This window comes from Macaca nemestrina, chromosome 4 (genome assembly GCF_043159975.1).
Source record: "Macaca nemestrina isolate mMacNem1 chromosome 4, mMacNem.hap1, whole genome shotgun sequence".
In the NCBI taxonomy this organism is placed as follows: domain Eukaryota; kingdom Metazoa; phylum Chordata; class Mammalia; order Primates; family Cercopithecidae; genus Macaca; species Macaca nemestrina.
In genome coordinates this window covers 126548662-126564938 of record NC_092128.1, presented here as the reverse complement: position 1 = coordinate 126564938, position 16277 = coordinate 126548662, and the positions used below count along the sequence as shown (strand labels likewise).

At 56.3% G+C, this 16277-nt stretch overlaps 1 long non-coding RNA gene across 7 annotated transcripts in view; it reads right to left on the bottom strand.

Moving 5' to 3' along the window:
- Positions 1-5239: 5239 nt before the first annotated feature.
- Positions 5240-16277, bottom strand: part of LOC139362881 (uncharacterized) — a 49323-nt gene continuing 38285 nt past the window's right edge. For 3 of the 7 annotated variants that reach the window (XR_011622397.1, XR_011622396.1, XR_011622400.1), the window contains exons 13-15: positions 15524-15588; positions 10993-11115; positions 5240-10242 (exon numbers count right to left, since the gene is read on the bottom strand). This is a non-coding gene — a long non-coding RNA (uncharacterized lncRNA). The remainder of the gene's footprint in view (positions 10243-10992; positions 11116-15523; positions 15589-16277) is intronic. The other 4 variants (XR_011622399.1, XR_011622402.1, XR_011622398.1 and 1 more) reach the window with 4 other exon arrangements.

Sequence of the window (16277 nt, the reverse complement as noted above, 5' to 3'; positions counted from 1 at the left end):
AGGCAAAGGCTAGGCCTGGAAAGGCCGTTCAACGTGACGAATGAGCCGGGCCTAAAGGGGCCACTGGGAGGCATGAGCGGGGCCCGGCGGAGCTGCCGAAAGGCAGGAGGAGCTCTGGCCTGGGGAGGCCGCAGTCAGGCGAGAGCTGGGCGTGCAGAGTCCGCTGGGAGGCAGAGGCTGGGCCTGTGCAGGCCTTCGGACCGCAGGAGGCTGGGCCTGGAGAGGCTGACTGGAGGTCAAGTCCTGGGCCTTAGGAGGCCGCACAGAGGAGGAGCTGAGCCTGGAGAGGCTGGTTGGACTAAGTCTGGGGCGTGGAGACGCCGTCGGAAGGCAGGAGCCGGGCCCGGAGAGGCCACCGTGGGGCCCGGCTTCAGGACGTTTGGGGCCTACAAAGGCCGCGGAGCGGGAGCTGGGTCGGAGCCGAGCAAACGGAGGTTGTCGTGAGGCCGGGGCTGGGCCCGCGGACGCAGTCTGGAGCGGGAGGAGCTGGGCCTGGAGGGGAGGCCGGGAGGCCGCGACTGGGCCTGGAGGGGACGGCCTGAGGAAGTTTGGGGCATGGAGCGGCCGCTAAAAGGCAAAGGCTAGGCCTCGAAAGGCCGTTCAACGTGACGAATGAGCCGGGCCTAACGAGGCCACTGGGAGGCATGAGCGGGGCCCGGCGGAGCTGCCGAAAGGCAGGAGGAGCTCTGGCCTGGGGAGGCCGCAGTCAGGCGAGAGCTGGGCCTGCAGAGTCCGCTGGGAGGCAGAGGCTGGGCCTGTGCAGGCCTTCGGACGGCAGGAGGCTGGGCCTGGAGAAGCCGACTGGAGGTCAAGTCCTGGGCCTTATGAGGCCGCACAGAGGAGGAGCTGAGCCTGGAGAGGCTGGCTTGAGGAAGTCTGGGGCGTGGAGACGCCGTCGGAGGGCAGGAGCCGGGCCCGGAGAGGCCACCGTGGGGCCCGGCTTCAGGACGTTTGGGGCCTACAAAGGCCGCGGAGCGGGAGCTGGGTCGGAGCCGAGCAAAAGGAGGTTGTCGTGAGGCCGGGGCTGGGCCCGCGGACGCAGCCGGGAGCAGGAGGAGCTGGGCCTGGACGGGAGGCCGGGAGGACGCGACTGGGCCTGGAGGGGCCGGCCTGAGGAAGTTCGGGGCCTGGAGAGGCCGCCAAAAGGCAAAGGCTGGGCCTGGAAAGGCCGTTGCCCGTGACGAATGAGCCGGGTCTAACGAGGCCACGGGGAGGCAGGAGCGGGGCCGGCGGAGCTGCCGAAAGGCAGGAGGAGCTCTGGCCTGGGGAGGCCACAGTCAGGCGAGAGCTGGGCGTGGAGACTCCGCTGGGACGCAGTGGCTGGGCCTGTGCAGGCCTTCGGGCGGCAGGAGGCTTGGCGTGGCGAGGCCGACTGGAGGTCAAGTCCTGGGCCTGAGGAGGCCGCCCATAGAAGGAGCTGGGCCGGGAGAGGCTGACTGGAGGAAGTCTGGGGCGTGGAGTCGCCGTCGGAGGGCAAGAGCTGGGCCCGGAGAGGCCACCGTGGGGCCCGGCTTAAGGACGTTTGGGGCCTACAAAGGCCGCGGAGCGGGAGCTGGGCCGGAGCCGAGCCAAAGGAGGTTGTCGTAATGCTGGCGCTCGGCCTGCGGCCGCAGCCGGAAACATAAAGAGCTGGACCTGGATGGGAGGACGGGAGGCCGCGACTGGGCCTGGAGGGGCCGGCCTGAGGAAGTTCGGGGCCTGGAGAGGCCGCTAAAAGGCAAAGGCTAGGCCTGGAAAGGCCGCTCAACGTGACGAATGAGCCGGGCCTAACGAGGCCACTGGGAGGCATGAGCGGGGCGCGTCGGAGCTGCCGAAAGGCAGGAGGAGCTCTGGCCTGGGGAGGCCGCAGTCAGGCGAGAGCTGGACATTCAGAGTCCGCTCGGAGGCAGAGGCTGGGCCTGTGCAGGCCTTCGGACGGCAGGAGGCTGGGCCTGGAGAGGCCGACTGGAGGTCAAGTCCTGGGCCATAGTAGGCCGCACAGAGGAGGAGCTGAGCCAGTAGAGGCTGGCTGGAGGAAGTCTGGGGCGTGGAGACGCCGTCGGAGGGCAGGAGCCGGGCCCGGAGAGGCCACCGTGGGGCCCGGCTTCAGGACGTTTGGGGCCTACAAAGGCCGCGGAGCGGGAGCTGGGCCGGAGCCGAGCAAACGGAGGTTGTCGTGAGGCCGGGGCTGGGCCCGCGGACGCAGCCGGGAGCAGGAGGAGCTGGGCCTGGACGGGAGGCCGGGAGGCCGCGACTGGGCCTGGAGGGGCCGACCTGAGGAAGTTCGGGGCCTGGAGAGGCCGCTAAAAGGCAAAGGCTGGGCCTGGAAAGGCCGTTCCCCGTGACGAATGAGCCGGGCCTAACGAAGCCACTGGGAGGCATGAGCGGGGCCCGGCTGAGCTGCCGAAAGGCAGGAGGAGCTCTGGCCTGGGGAGGCCGCAGTCAGGCGAGAGCTGGGCGTGGAGAGTCCGCTGGGACGCAGTGGCTGGGCCTGTGCAGGCCTTCGGGCGGCAGGAGGCTTGGCGTGGCGAGGCCGACTGGAGGTCAAGTCCTGGGCCTGAGGAGGCCGCCCAGAGGAGGAGCTGGGCCGGGAGAGGCTGACTGGAGGAAGTCTGGGGCGTGGAGACGCCGTCGGAGGGCAAGAGCTGGGCCCGGAGAGGCCACCGTGGGGCCCGGCTTCAGGACGTTTGGGGCCTACAAATGCCGCGGAGCGGGAGCTGGGCCGGAGGCGAGTCAAAGGAGGTTGTCGTGAGGCTAGGGCTCGGCCTGCGGCCGCAGCCGGAAACATAAAGAGCTGGACCTGGATGGGAGGACGGGAGGCCGAGACTGGGCCTGGAGGGGCCGGCCTGAGGAAGTTCGGGGCCTGGAGAGGCCGCTAAAAGGCAAAGGCTAGGCCTGGAAAGGCCGCTCAACGTGACGAATGAGCCGGGCCTAACGAGGCCACTGGGAGGCATGAGCGGGGCGCGTCGGAGCTGCCGAAAGGCAGGAGGAGCTCTGGCCTGGGGAGGCCGCAGTCAGGCGAGAGCTGGACGTGCAGAGTCCGCTCGGAGGCAGAGGCTGGGCCTGTGCAGGCCTTCGGACGGCAGGAGGCTGGGCCTGGAGAGGCCGACTGGAGGTCAAGTCCTGGGCCATAGTAGGCCGCACAGAGGAGGAGCTGAGCCTGGAGAGGCTGGCTGGAGGAAATCTGGGGCGAGGAGACGCCGTCGGAGGGCAGGAGCCGGATCCGGAGAGGCCACCGTGGGGCCCGGCTTCAGGACGTTTGGGGCCTACAAAGGCCGCGGAGCGGGAGCTGGGCCGGAGCCGAGCAAACGGAGGTTGTCGTGAGGCCGGGGCTGGGCCCGCGGACGCAGCCGGGAGCAGGAGGAGCTGGGCCTGGACGGGAGGCCGGGAGGCCGCGACTGGGCCTGGAGGGGCCGGCCTGAGGAAGTTCGGGGCCTGGAGAGGCCGCTAAAAGGCAAAGGCTGGGCCTGGAAAGGCCGTTCCCCGTGACGAATGAGCCGGGCCTAACGAGGCCACTGGGAGGCACGAGCGGGGCCCGGCGGAGCTGCCGAAAGGCAGGAGGAGCTCTGGCCTGGGGAGGCCGCAGTCAGGCGAGAGCTGGGCCTGCAGAGTCCGCTGGGAGGCAGAGGCTGGGCCTGTGCAGGCCTTCGGACGGCAGGAGGCTGGGCCTGGAGAAGCTGACTGGAGGTCAAGTCCTGGGCCATGGTAGGCCGCACAGAGGAGGAGCTGAGCCTGGAGAGGCTGGCTGGAGGAAGTCTGGGGCGTGGAGACGCCGTAGGAGGGCAGGAGCCGGGCCCGGAGAGGCCACCGTGGGGCCCGGCTTCAGGACATTTGGGGCCTACAAAGGCCGCGGAGCGGGAGCTGGGCCGGAGCCGAGCTAACGGAGGTTGTCGTGAGGCCGGGGCTGGACCCGCGGACGCAGCCGGGAGCAGGAGGAGCTGGCCCTGGACGGGAGGCCGGGAGGCCGCGACTGGGCCTGTAGGAGCCGGCGTGAGGAAGTTCGGGGCCTGGAGAGGCCGCTAAAAGGCAATGGCTGGGCCTGGAAAGGCCGTTCCCCGTGACGAATGAGCCGGGCCTAACGAGGCCACTGGGAGGCATGAGCGGGGCCCGGCGGAGCTGCCGAAAGGCAGGAGGAGCTCTGGCCTGGGGAGACCGCAGTCAGGCGAGAGCTGGGCGTGGAGAGTCCGCTGGCAGGCAGAGGCTGGCCCTGTGCAGGCCTTCGGACGGCAGGAGGCTGGGCCTGGAGAAGCCGACTGGAGGTCAAGTCCTGGGCCTTAGGAGGCCGCCCTGAGGAGGAGCTAAGCCTGGAGAGGCTGACTAGAGGAAGTCTGGGGCGTGGAGACGCCATCGGGGGGCAAAAGCTGGGCCCGGAGAGGCCACCGTGGGGCCCGGCTTCAGGACGTTTGGCGCCTACAAAGGCCGCGGAGCAGGAGCTGGGCCGGAGCCGAGCCAAAGGAGGTTTTCGTGAGGCTGGGGCTCGGCCTGCGGCCGCAGCCGGAAACACAAAGAGCTGGACCTGGATGGGAGGACAGGAGGCCGCGACTGGGCCTGAAGGGGCCGGCCTGAGGAAGTTCGGGGCCTGGAGAGGCCGCTAAAAGGCAAAGGCTAGGCCTGGAAAGGCCGCTCAACATGACGAATGAGCCGGGCCTAACGAGGCCACTGGGAGGCATGAGCGGGGCGCGTCGGAGATGCCGAAAAGCAGGAGGAGCTCTGGCCTGGGGAGGCCGCAGTCAGGCGAGAGCTGGACGTGCAGAGTCCGCTGGGAGGCAGAGACTGGGCCTGTGCAGGCCTTCAGACGGCAGGAGGCTGGGCCTGGAGAGGCCGACTGGAGGTCAAGTCCTGGGCCTTAGAAGGCCGCACAGAGGAGGAGCTGAGCCTGGAGAGGCTGGCTGGAGGAAGTCTGGGGCATGGAGACGCCGTCGGAGGGCAGGAGCCGGGCCCGGAGAGGCCACCGTGGGGCCCGGCTTCAGGACGTTTGGGGCCTACAAAGGCCGCGGAGCGGGAGCTGGGTCGGAGCCGAGCAAAAGGAGGTTGTCGTGAGGCCGGGGCTGGGCCCGCGGACGCAGCCGGGAGCAGGAGGAGCTGGGCCTGGACGGGAGGCCGGGAGGACGCGACTGGGCCTGGAGGGGCCGGCCTGAGGAAGTTCGGGGCCTGGAGAGGCCGCCAAAAGGCAAAGGCTGGGCCTGGAAAGGCCGTTCCCCGTGACGAATGAGCCGGGTCTAATGAGGCCACGGGGAGGCAGGAGCGGGGCCGTCGGAGCTGCCGAAAGGCAGGAGGAGCTCTGGCCTGGGGAGGCCGCAGTCAGGCGAGAGCTGGGCGTGGAGAGTCCGCTGGGACGCAGTGGCTGGGCCTGTGCAGGCCTTCGGGCGGCAGGAGGCTTGGCGTGGCGAGGCCGACTGGAGGTCAAGTCCTGGGCCTGAGGAGGCCGCCCAGAGGAGGAGCTGGGCCGGGAGAGGCTGACTGGAGGAAGTCTGGGGCGTGGAGACGCCGTCGGAGGGCAAGAGCTGGGCCCGGAGAGGCCACAGTGGGGCCCGGCTTCAGGACGTTTGGCGCCTACAAAGGCCGCGGAGCAGGAGCTGGGCCGGAGCCGAGCCAAAGGAGGTTTTCGTGAGGCTGGGGCTCGGCCTGCGGCCGCAGCCGGAAACACAAAGAGCTGGACCTGGATGGGAGGACGGGAGGCCGCGACTGGGCCTGAAGGGGCCGGCCTGAGGAAGTTCGGGGCCTGGAGAGGCCGCTAAAAGGCAAAGGCTAGGCCTGGAAAGGCCGCTCAACGTGACGAATGAGCCGGGCCTAACGAGGCCACTGGGAGGCATGAGCGGGGCGCGTCGGAGCTGCCGAAAGGCAGGAGGAGCTCTGGCCTGGGGAGGCCGCAGTCAGGTGAGAGCTGGACGTGCAGAGTCCGCTGGGAGGCAGAGACTGGGCCTGTGCAGGCCTTCGGACGGCAGGAGGCTGGGCCTGGAGAGGCCGACTGGAGGTCAAGTCCTGGGCCTTAGGAGGCCGCACAGAGGAGGAGCTGAGCCTGGAGAGGCTGGCTGGAGGAAGTCTGGGGCATGGAGACGCCGTCGGAGGGCAGGAGCCGGGCCCGGAGAGGCCACCGTGGGGCCCGGCTTCAGGACCTTTGGGGCCTACAAAGGCCACGGAGCGGGAGCTGGGCCAGAGCCGAGCAAAAGGAGGTTTTCGTGAGGCCGGGGCTCGGCCCGCGGCCGCAGCCGGGAGCAGGAGGAGCTGGGCCTGGACGGGAGGCCGGGAGGCCGCGACTGGGCCTGGAGGGGCCGGCCTGAGGAAGTTCGGGGCCTGGAGAGGCCGCCAAAAGGCAAAGGCTGGGCCTGGAAAGGCCGTTCCCCGTGACGAATGAGCCGGGTCTAACGAGGCCACGGGGAGGCAGGAGCGGGGCCTGGCGGAGCTGCCGAAAGGCAGGAGGAGCTCTGGCCTGGGGAGGCCGCAGTCAGGCGAGAGCTGGGCGTGGAGAGTCTGCTGGGAGGCAGAGGCTGGGCCTGTGCAGGCCTTCGGGCGGCAGGAGGCTGGGCCTGGCGCGGCCGACTGGAGGTCAATTCCTGGGCCTTAGGAGGCCGCACAGAGGAGGAGCTGGGCCTGGAGAGGCTGGCTGGAGGAAGTCTGGGGCGTGGAGACGCCGTCGGAGGGCAGGAGCCGGGCCTGGAGAGGCCACCGTGGGGCCCGGCTTCAGGACGTTTGGGGCCTACAAAGGCCGCAGAGCGGGATGTGGGCCGGAGTCGAGCCCAAGGAGGTTGTCGTGAGGCCGGGGCTCGGCCTGCGGCCGCAGCCGGGAACAGAAGGAGCTGGGCCTGGATGGGAGGCCGGGAGGCCGGGACTGGGCCTGGAGAGCCCGGCCTGAGGAAGTTCGGGGCCTGGAAAGGCCGCCAAAAGGTAAAGGCTGGGCCTGGAAAGGCCGTTCAACGTGACGAATGTGCCGGGCCTAACGAGACCACTGGGAGGCAGGAGCGGGGCCTGGCGGAGCTGCCGAAACGCAGGAGGAGCTCTGGCCTGGGGAGGCCGCAGTCAGGCGAGAGCTGGGCGTGGAGAGTCCGCTGGGAGGCAGAGGCTGGGCCTGTGCAGGTTTTCCGGAGGCAGGAGGCTGGGCCTGGCGAGGCCCACTGGAGGTCAAGTCCTGGGCCTGAGGAGGCCGCCCAGAGGCGTGAGCGGGGCTGGGCCTCAAGAGGCCAGTGGCAGGCAGGAGGAGCTGGGCCTGGAGGGGCTGACTTGAGGACCTCTGGCAACTGGAGAGGCCATAGCGAGGTAGGAGCTGGAACTCCAGGCACAGCCAGAAGTAAAAGCACAGCCTGTAGAAGTCATCTGGGGGCAGCAGCTGGGCCTGGAGAGGCCAACGAAAGGCAGGTGCGGGGCCTTCAGAGGCTGACTTGTGGACATTTTGGGCTTGGATTTTGTGGCCTGGACTTGAGGCCTGTTGGGCCTCCTGCACAGAGGCAGGAGCTGGGACTAAAGAGGCCATTGTAAGGCAGGAGCTGGGCCTGTACAGGCTGCCGGGAGTCAGAAGATGGGCCTCATGAGGCCACTGTAAAACAGGAGCTGGGTCTTGGAAGGTGGCCATGAGGCAAAAGCTGGCCCTTGGGAGGGCAATGAGAGGCAGGAGCTGGGTCTGGTGAGGTCAACTTGAGAAAGTTCTGGGCCTGGAGAGAAAACTGGGAGGCAGGAGCTGGGTCTAAAGAGGCCGTTGTAATGATGGAGCTGGGCCAGTGGAGGCTGTTGTGAGGCAGTAGACTCATCCGCGGAGACTGCCGTGAGGTAGGGTGTGGGCCTAAATAGACCATTGTGAGTCATGAGCTTGGTCTGTAGAGGCCGATTGGAGAAAGTTTGGGGTCTGGAGAGGTTGCAGAGGCTGTTGAGAGGCAAGACCTGGGCCAAAATATTCAAGTATGTTACATTTATTAGGTACTTTATTTCCATTATTAAATTGTAATAGATGAAAAGTAATTATAGAACTCACCATAATGTAGAATCGGTGGGCATGTTTTGCTTGTTTTCCTGCGACTAGATGGTCCCATCTGAGCGTAGAAGGTGACAGATTAGGCATTAGATTCTCACAGGGACAAAAGCACAACCTAGATCCCTCACATGCACGGTTCACAACAGGGTGCGTGCTCCTATGAGAATCTAATGCTGCTGCTGACCTGAGAGAAGGTGGAGCTCAGGCGGGAATGTGAGCAAAGCGGAGTGGCTGTAAATACAGATGAAGCTTCCCTCACTCGATACCACTCACCTCCTGTTGTGTGGCTCCTTACAGCTCCATGGCTCAGGGGTTGGGGACCCCGGCTTAAGTGCATCCAAAAGCACCCTTCCCACACCAGTCTTCATAGTGGTCAAGTGCAGCAACCACTGAGCTCCCCAGGCATGTGCCTCAGTTGGCATTTCATCACAATCAACAGTAAGTGGTAGCTTGAGTCACTGTGAGGTCACTTACCGGAAATCACCGGCATCCCATTTCCCATTGGCAAGGAGCTCAGCACTGTCCCTTGGAAAATCAAACCTATGCCCAAATCCCACCTGTGTGAGTTTATCTCCTGGGACCCTTCCGAGCATATTAGTCAGAGTCCAATCAGGAGACAAAAACCACTCAAAAGTTTAAAGTGGTAAAATTTAATCCAGAGAATTATTCATTGTAACAGGGGAACAGCATAATGAGAGATTGGCTAGCACAAAGTAAAGAGAACTCTAGAAAAATCAGGACTAGCCCAGGCCAGGCATGGTGGCTCATACCCAAAATTCCAGCAATTTGAGAAGCTAACACAGGAGGACTGCTTAAGGCCAGGAGCTAGAGACCCGGTCTGGACAACACAGTGAGACCCTCTCTCTATCCAAAAAAAGAAAAAAATTAGCTGGGAGTGGTGGTACACACTTGTAGTCTCAGCTACTCAGGAAGCTGAAGTTTGAGCCTGGGAGATCAAGGCTGCAGTGAGTCATGATTATGCCACTACAGTCAAGCCTGGGTGACAGAGCAAGACCCTGTCTCAAAGAACAAAACAACAACCATTTACAGACAGAAAAGAAATAGAGCTAATAAGCTAAGGAAAGATGTAGAAATGTGACAAGTAAAGTAATATGAGGTGTTTTACCAATTTAAAATAAACCAAAAAATGACATTAAATTTTAATACCCTGTGCTGGCAAAGATGCAGTGAAATGGGCACTTTCTTATACTACGAGGGGTGTTTAAATTGAATATAAGCCTTCCAGGGTAAAGCTTGACAATTTTTTAAAATAATAGAGACAGGGTCTCACCATACTGCCAAACTGCCTCCTCCAACTCTTGGCATCAAGCAATCCTTCTGTCTTAGCCTCCCAAAGTGCTGAGATTATAGCTGGGAGGCACGCAAAACTTTGTCAATTGACATCAAGGGTAATGAGAATGTCCATTCACCATGACTTACAGTAATCTTACTTCTGCAAATACCTTGGGGAGACAATTCCATCTAAACAAAGGTCATCTGTACTAACACAGTGAAAATCTGGGAGTAACGGAAGACAGAGTGGTTAAGTGAAATAAGAAACAGTTATAAGAAATTAAACCACGGTATCAACAGGCAACTGGTAAAAGGTCAGTTGATGTTAGCTGCTACTTTTTTGTTGTTATGAGACAGTGTCTCACTCTGTCACCCAGGCTGGAGTGCAGAGGCTTGATCATGACTCACTGCAGTCTCAGCCTCCCTGGGCTCAAGCGATCCTCCCACCTCAGCCTCCCAAGTAGCTGGGACTACAGGAACATGCCACCACACTAGGCTAATTCATGTATTTTTCTGTAGGGATGGTGACTCCCTTTGTTTCCCAGGCCTGTCTCAAACTCTTGGCCTCAAGCCATCCTCCTGCCTCAGCCTCCCAAAGTGTTGTGATTACTGGTGTAAGCCACCACACCTGGCCAGATGCTACTTTTATCAATATTATCATTACTCCACTCAGTTAAAAATTATTATTTTCAAGGCTATGTAATACTATGTGTCCTACAGCATAATTGTAAAAACATATACAGTCGTCCCTCGGTATACAGACAGAATTAGTTCCAGCCCCCCATCTCTGCATATACCAAAATCCATGCTGACTCACGTTTCGCCGTCACCCCTCTGGAACTCACGTATAGGAAAATTCCAAATATGAGTTGGGCATAGTGGCAAGCACCTATAGTCTCAGCCACGTGGGAGGCTGAGACGGGAGGATTGCTTGAGCCTGGGAGGTTGAGGCTGCAGTCAACTGTGATAGCACTACTACACTCCAGACTGGACAACGGAACGAGACTCTGTCTCAGAAAAAAACAAAACAAAACAAAACAGGTTAGAAATTGTAATGAGGCCTGTTGGGCAAAATTCCATATAAGCAAAGTATAAATTAATAAAGCAAATGGCGATAAATTAGTATGACTGACTTTCTCGAGTTTCTGACAATAAAGGTAAGAAAAATGCAAAACACAGAGACAGAGGGTAAAAGAAATTAGGAAAGCATTCAACATGTTTAAGAGGAAGACACTGGCCATGTTTGTGCAGCAGCAGTATGTCACGATATGACATACCTTGGAGAGAAGTTAACAGATGAGGAAGTTCATGAAAATGATCAGAGAAGCAAAATACTGATAGCAATACTCAAGTAAACCACAAAAGTTCCATAACTCATGTCAGCAAAGTGGGAATATTGTACAGTGTGTGTTGACGTTCCTATACAACACTGTTTATTTGCCTTATGTTTGTTTGCAAGGAATGTATATACTAAAAGTTCTTCTTGCTGTCGAAAGAATATGTGTAAGTCATTTGAACGTATTCTTCTGTTTTTCTATTTTTATCTTCCTGCCATCATCCTACAGCTTTACTTTAGAAATGTTTTATTTGTTTAGAAAATTGAACAAGTGCTCGTTGTGGCAGCTCCTACCTCTAGGATGGGAGGCAGGGGTGAAAGGGTTACTTAAGGCCAGGAGTTTGACACCAGCCAGGCCAACAAAGTGAGACCCCATGTCCACAAAACAATTTAAAAATTAGCCAAGTGTCGTCATGTATACCTATAGTCCCAGCTACTCAGGAGGCTCAGGCAGGAGGATCCTTAGCCCAGGAGCTCAAGACTGCAGTGAGTTGTGATAGTACTACTGTACTCCAGCCTGGGTGACAGGGTGAGACCTCATCTCCTAAAATAAAAAACAAAGAAAAAAAATAGTTCAAGTAGCAAGTTGTATGTGGCTTATTCTGAATATTTCTAAACTAGAAGTTCTCAATCTTTTGGGGTCTAGGATGTCTTTACATTTTTTTACTTTATTAAAGACCTCTAAGACTATTTCTTTATATAAACAATTATATTAAAACTAGAAAATAAGACAAAATTTAAAAAATATTCATCACATATTAATAAAGTCATTACATGTTGATACAAGATTCTTAAAATATTTAACATTCATTACATATTAATAATAAAACCATTACATGTTGATATAATACTCGCTCTTTCACCCAGGTTGTAGTGAAGTGGTGTAATCTCAGCTCACTGCAACCTCCGCCTCCCGGGCTCAAGCGATTCTCCTACCTCAGCCTCCCAAGTAGCTGGGATTACAGGCGCCCACTACCATGCCCGGCTAATTATTGTATTTTCTCAGTAGAGACAGGGTTTAGCCATGTTGGCAAGGCTGGTCTTGAACTCCTGACCTCAGGTGATCCACCCGCCTGGGTCTCCTGAAGTGCTGGGATTACAGGCGTGAGCCACCGCGCCCACCCTGATTAATAAATGCTTAAAACACTGATTAGTCAGGCAACAACACTGGGAAGGGGTCTCCTCATTCCCAGTGACGCAAACCCTACTGCATGGCTCAGGGTTTGCAAGGGTTGTAGAGCTGAAAGGCTCTGACTTGAGATTTCATTCTTTTATTTGTACAGTGATACAGGTTCTGCTCTGTCACCCAGACTAGAGTGCAGCTGTGCAATTACAACTCACTGCAGCCTCAACCTCCTGGCTTCAAGCCATCTCCCTGCCTCAGCTCCCCAGCAGCTGGTACTACAGTTGAGTGCCACCATGCCGGGCTATTTTTTAATTTTGTTGTAGAGTGAGGGTCTTGTTATGTTGCCCAAGCTGGCCTCAAACTCCTGACCTCAAGAGATCTGCCCACCTCAGCCTCCTGAGTAGCTGAAACTACAAATACACATCACCATGCCTAGCTACATTTATTTAATTTTGAAAAATATTTTTGTAAAGAGCAGATCTTGCTGTGTTGCCCAGGCTGGTCTTGAACTCCTGCCCTTCAAAGATACTCCCATCTCTGCTTCCCAAACAGCTGGGACTACAGACATGAGCCACTGCAATGAACTTGAAGAGATTTCTTTAATCTAGCATCCCATACTTGCTAGGATTGGGAAAGGCAGTAGTGTTTTTTTTAATTACTTAATAATTCAGTAAGAATCAAACTCAACCTTGACCTCTGCCTTCTCTCACATCCAGTCTGTCAGGAAATCCTGTTGACTGTCTTCAACACACACTAAAGATCCCCACCCAGCAACTCCCTGGCCTCCTCCCCTACTTCTCCCCTCTGACCATCTCTCAACACCACCATGACCCTGGTCAGGACCAAAATTATCTCCCACCTGGATGTTGCCATAACTTGGCCCCCATGCTTCTACCCAAATCTTCCCACAGCCTTTCTCAACTCAGCAGCCAGAGAATGCTTTTAAACCGGAAGACAGATCATGTCGCCTCTCTGCTTAGAACCCTCCTGTAGTTCCCATCTGAGTCAGAGTCAAAGCCAAAGCCCCAGCAATAACCTCCCAGGGCTTACGTGATCTGTACTGATCCCCACCCAGCAACTCCCTGGCCCCCTCTCCTAATTCTCTCCCTCTCTCCTTCTGCTCCACTGGCCTCCTTCCAGAGCCTCAGACACACCTTGGACACTTTGTTCTGTTGTTTCTGCCTACAATCCTCTTCCCTCAGCACCTTGGCCAGCTCCTTCCCCTCCTTCAAGTCTTTGCTCAATTTTCATTTAGAAGGCCACCTCTGACCATAATATTTAACACTGCCATCTGTCCCCACGCCCACCATGCTCATTTCTTCTTTACTTTCTGCCTTCTTTTTTTCAAGATCTCACTGTCACCAAGGTTGGAGTGCACTGACACAATCACAGCTCACTGCAACCTCAAATTTCCAGGCTCAAGCAATCCTCCCACCTCAGCCTCCCAAGTAGCTGGGACTACAGGTTCATGCCATCATGCCTGGCTAATTGTTTTAGTATTTTATTTTATTTTATTTTGAGACAGAGTTTCACTCTTCTTGCTCAGGCTGGAGTGCAATGGTGCAATCCCGGCTCACTGCCACCTCCACCGCCCAGATTCACGTGATTCTCCTGCCTCAGCCTCCCAAGTAGCTGGGATTACAGGTGCGTGCCACCATGCCCAGCTAATTTGTGTATTTTTAGTAGAGACAGGGTTTCGCAATGTGGCCAGGCTGCTCTCGAACTCCTGACCTCAGGTGATCTGCCCACTTCGGTCTCCCAAAGTGCTGGAATTACAGGCGTGAGCCACCATGCCTGGCCAATTTTTTCATTTTTTGTAGAGACAGGGTCTTACTATGTTGCCCAGGCTGGTCTTGAACTCCTGGCCTCAAGTAATCCTCCTGCCTAAATTCCTAAAGTGCTGGGATTACTGGCATGAGCCATCATGCCTGGCTTCATGTTCATTTCTTCTTGCTGTTGCAATGTAGTTTCCAGTTTTCTACATTCAGTGGCTTAAAACACCACAAATGTACCATCTTACAGTTCTGGGGGCCAGAAACATAAACTAGGTCTATTAAGGCTAAAGTCAAGGTGTCAGCAGGGCTGCATTCCTTCTGGAGACTCTGAAGTGTTCCCTTGGCTTTTTCACCTTCTAGAAGCCACTCCCATTCCTGGGATCATGGCCCCTGACTCCATCTTCAAAGCCAGAAGTGAAGCATCTTCAAATCTCCCTCTCTTACCTCTGCTTCCATCACCACATCTCCTGCTCCACTTCTGAATCTCCTACCCTCTTTCTTTTATAAAGACTCTGCGATGGCTGGGCATGGTGCAGGAGGAACACTTGAGGCCCGAAGTTTGAAACTAGCATGAACAATATAGTGAGACCCACCTCTAGAAAAAAATAAAAATAAATATTAGCCCGACATGGTGGTGTGTGCCTGTAGTCCCAGCTACTTGATAAGCTGAGGTGAGACAATCGATTTAGTCCAGGAGTTTGACATCAGCCTGGGCGACATAAACTAAATCCCATCTCTACAAGGATGAGGTGGGAGGATCACTTGAGCCCAGGAATTTGTGGCCAGCCTGGGCAACACAACAACACCCCATCTGGCCAACATGGTGAAACACCGACTACAAAAATGAGCTAGGCATGGGTGACATGCATGTGTAGTCCCAGCTACTTCGGAGGCTGAGGTGGGAGAATCGCTTGATCTCAGGAGGTCAAAGCTATAATAAACTATGATACATCATCGCACCCCAGCCTGGATGACACAGGGAGATTCTGTCCCAAAAAAAAAGAAAAGAAATATAGCACACCAGACTGGGCAACAAAATAAGACCGTCTCTCTCAGAAAAAAAGAAAATAAACTGTTTCTCTGAGTTCTATGAACCGTTCTGGCAAATTATTAAACCCAAGAAGAGAGTTATGGGAACCCCTGACTTGTAACAGGTTGGTCAAAAGTACAGGTGACAACCTAGGACTTGCCACTGGCATCTCAAGTGAGGACAGTCTCGTGGGACTGAGCACCTAACTTGTGGAGTCTGTGCTAAGTCCAGGTAGTATCAGAATAAAATCATGGGATACCCAGTTAATATCCAGAGCACTGGAGAATTTGGTGTAGAAACTCCATACATACATTCAGTCGGAAGTGTGTGAGTAGAGACAAACACAGGCTTTTCTGTCACCTGTCTACCTGCTTAAATGCATAGGAGAGGCAATATGTGGTGCTCATGAACAAAGCAAGCATTAAAGTCAGACCAGACCCAACATTTGACTCAGTCTTAATATCCAGGTGAGCTTGAGCAAATCACTCATTATTCCTACGTCTTGATCACTTCATTCATAAAATGGGGATAACTGCGGCACCTACCTGTGATTCTGTGAGAATTACTGAAATACTATGCTTGGTGTTATTGTGATCATTATACCTATTCCAAACTATCTGACAAGGACTGTGATGGATGATAGCATGAAAAAATTAGAAACTGTAGTCAGGTCTCTCAGGCAAAATTCCATACAAGCAGACTACTGTCTCTACAAAGCATTCCTGCCACACTTAATTCACCATTCCCTGAACAAAATGTGCCATCTTCATTGTCCAGGTCTGTACAGTGCTGGTCTTCCTGCCTGAGCAGCTCACTTCATCCCATCCCAGCCCATTCTTCATCCCTCCACCTCCCCCTTCCCTCCCCACTCTCATACAACTCTTCCTCATCTTTCAGGACTTGGCTTCAAGGGTCACCTTAATTGGAAGCTTCTCTCACTGTCCAAAAGAGCTTCCCACTGCACTTGATGCATGCACTATTATTTGATCATTTTTGAGTTACAGTCCAAGTCTTTTTGTACCTGAATAACATGTTGCCCAGTCAGTCTCTCTTCCTGGATTCAGAAGTCTTTCATGGTAGATCCAGCTGGAAGTGACAAAAAGACATTCTTTTGAAATAAAGGGATGACACAGATAGACAGAAGTTCTTAAACGTCTTAAATGGTATGTGTGTGAAAATTAAACAAAATTCAAAGACTTGTGGGGAACATTTAGGAGGGAAAGTTACTGGGACTGTCATAAAGGGTTAATTTGTATTTTATTTTATTTCTTGAGACATTATTTTTATTTTATTTTTTATTTTCTGTCACCTAGGCTGGAGTGCAGTGGTGCAATTAGGGCTCGCTGCAGCCTCGACCACCTGGGCTCAAGTAATCTCACTTAATTTTTATTTGGTTTAAGAAATAAGTCTTGGCCGGGCGCGGTGGCTCAAGCCTGTAATCCCAGCACTTTGGGAGGCCGAGGCGGGTGGATCACGAGGTCAGGAGATCGAGACCATCCTGGCTAACATGGTGAAACCCCGTCTCTACTAAAAATACAAAAAAAAACTAGCCGGGCGTGGTGGCGGGCGCCTGTAATCCCAGCTACTCGGAGGCTGAGGCGGGAGAATGGCGTGAACCCGGGAGGTGGAGCTTGCAGTGAGCCGAGATCGCGCCACTGCACTCCAGCCTGGGCGACAGAGCGAGACTCCGTCTCAAAAAAAAAAAAAAAAAAAAAAAAAAAAAGAAATAAGTCTTGGTTGAGGGTGGTGGCTTACGCCGGTAATCTCAGCACTTT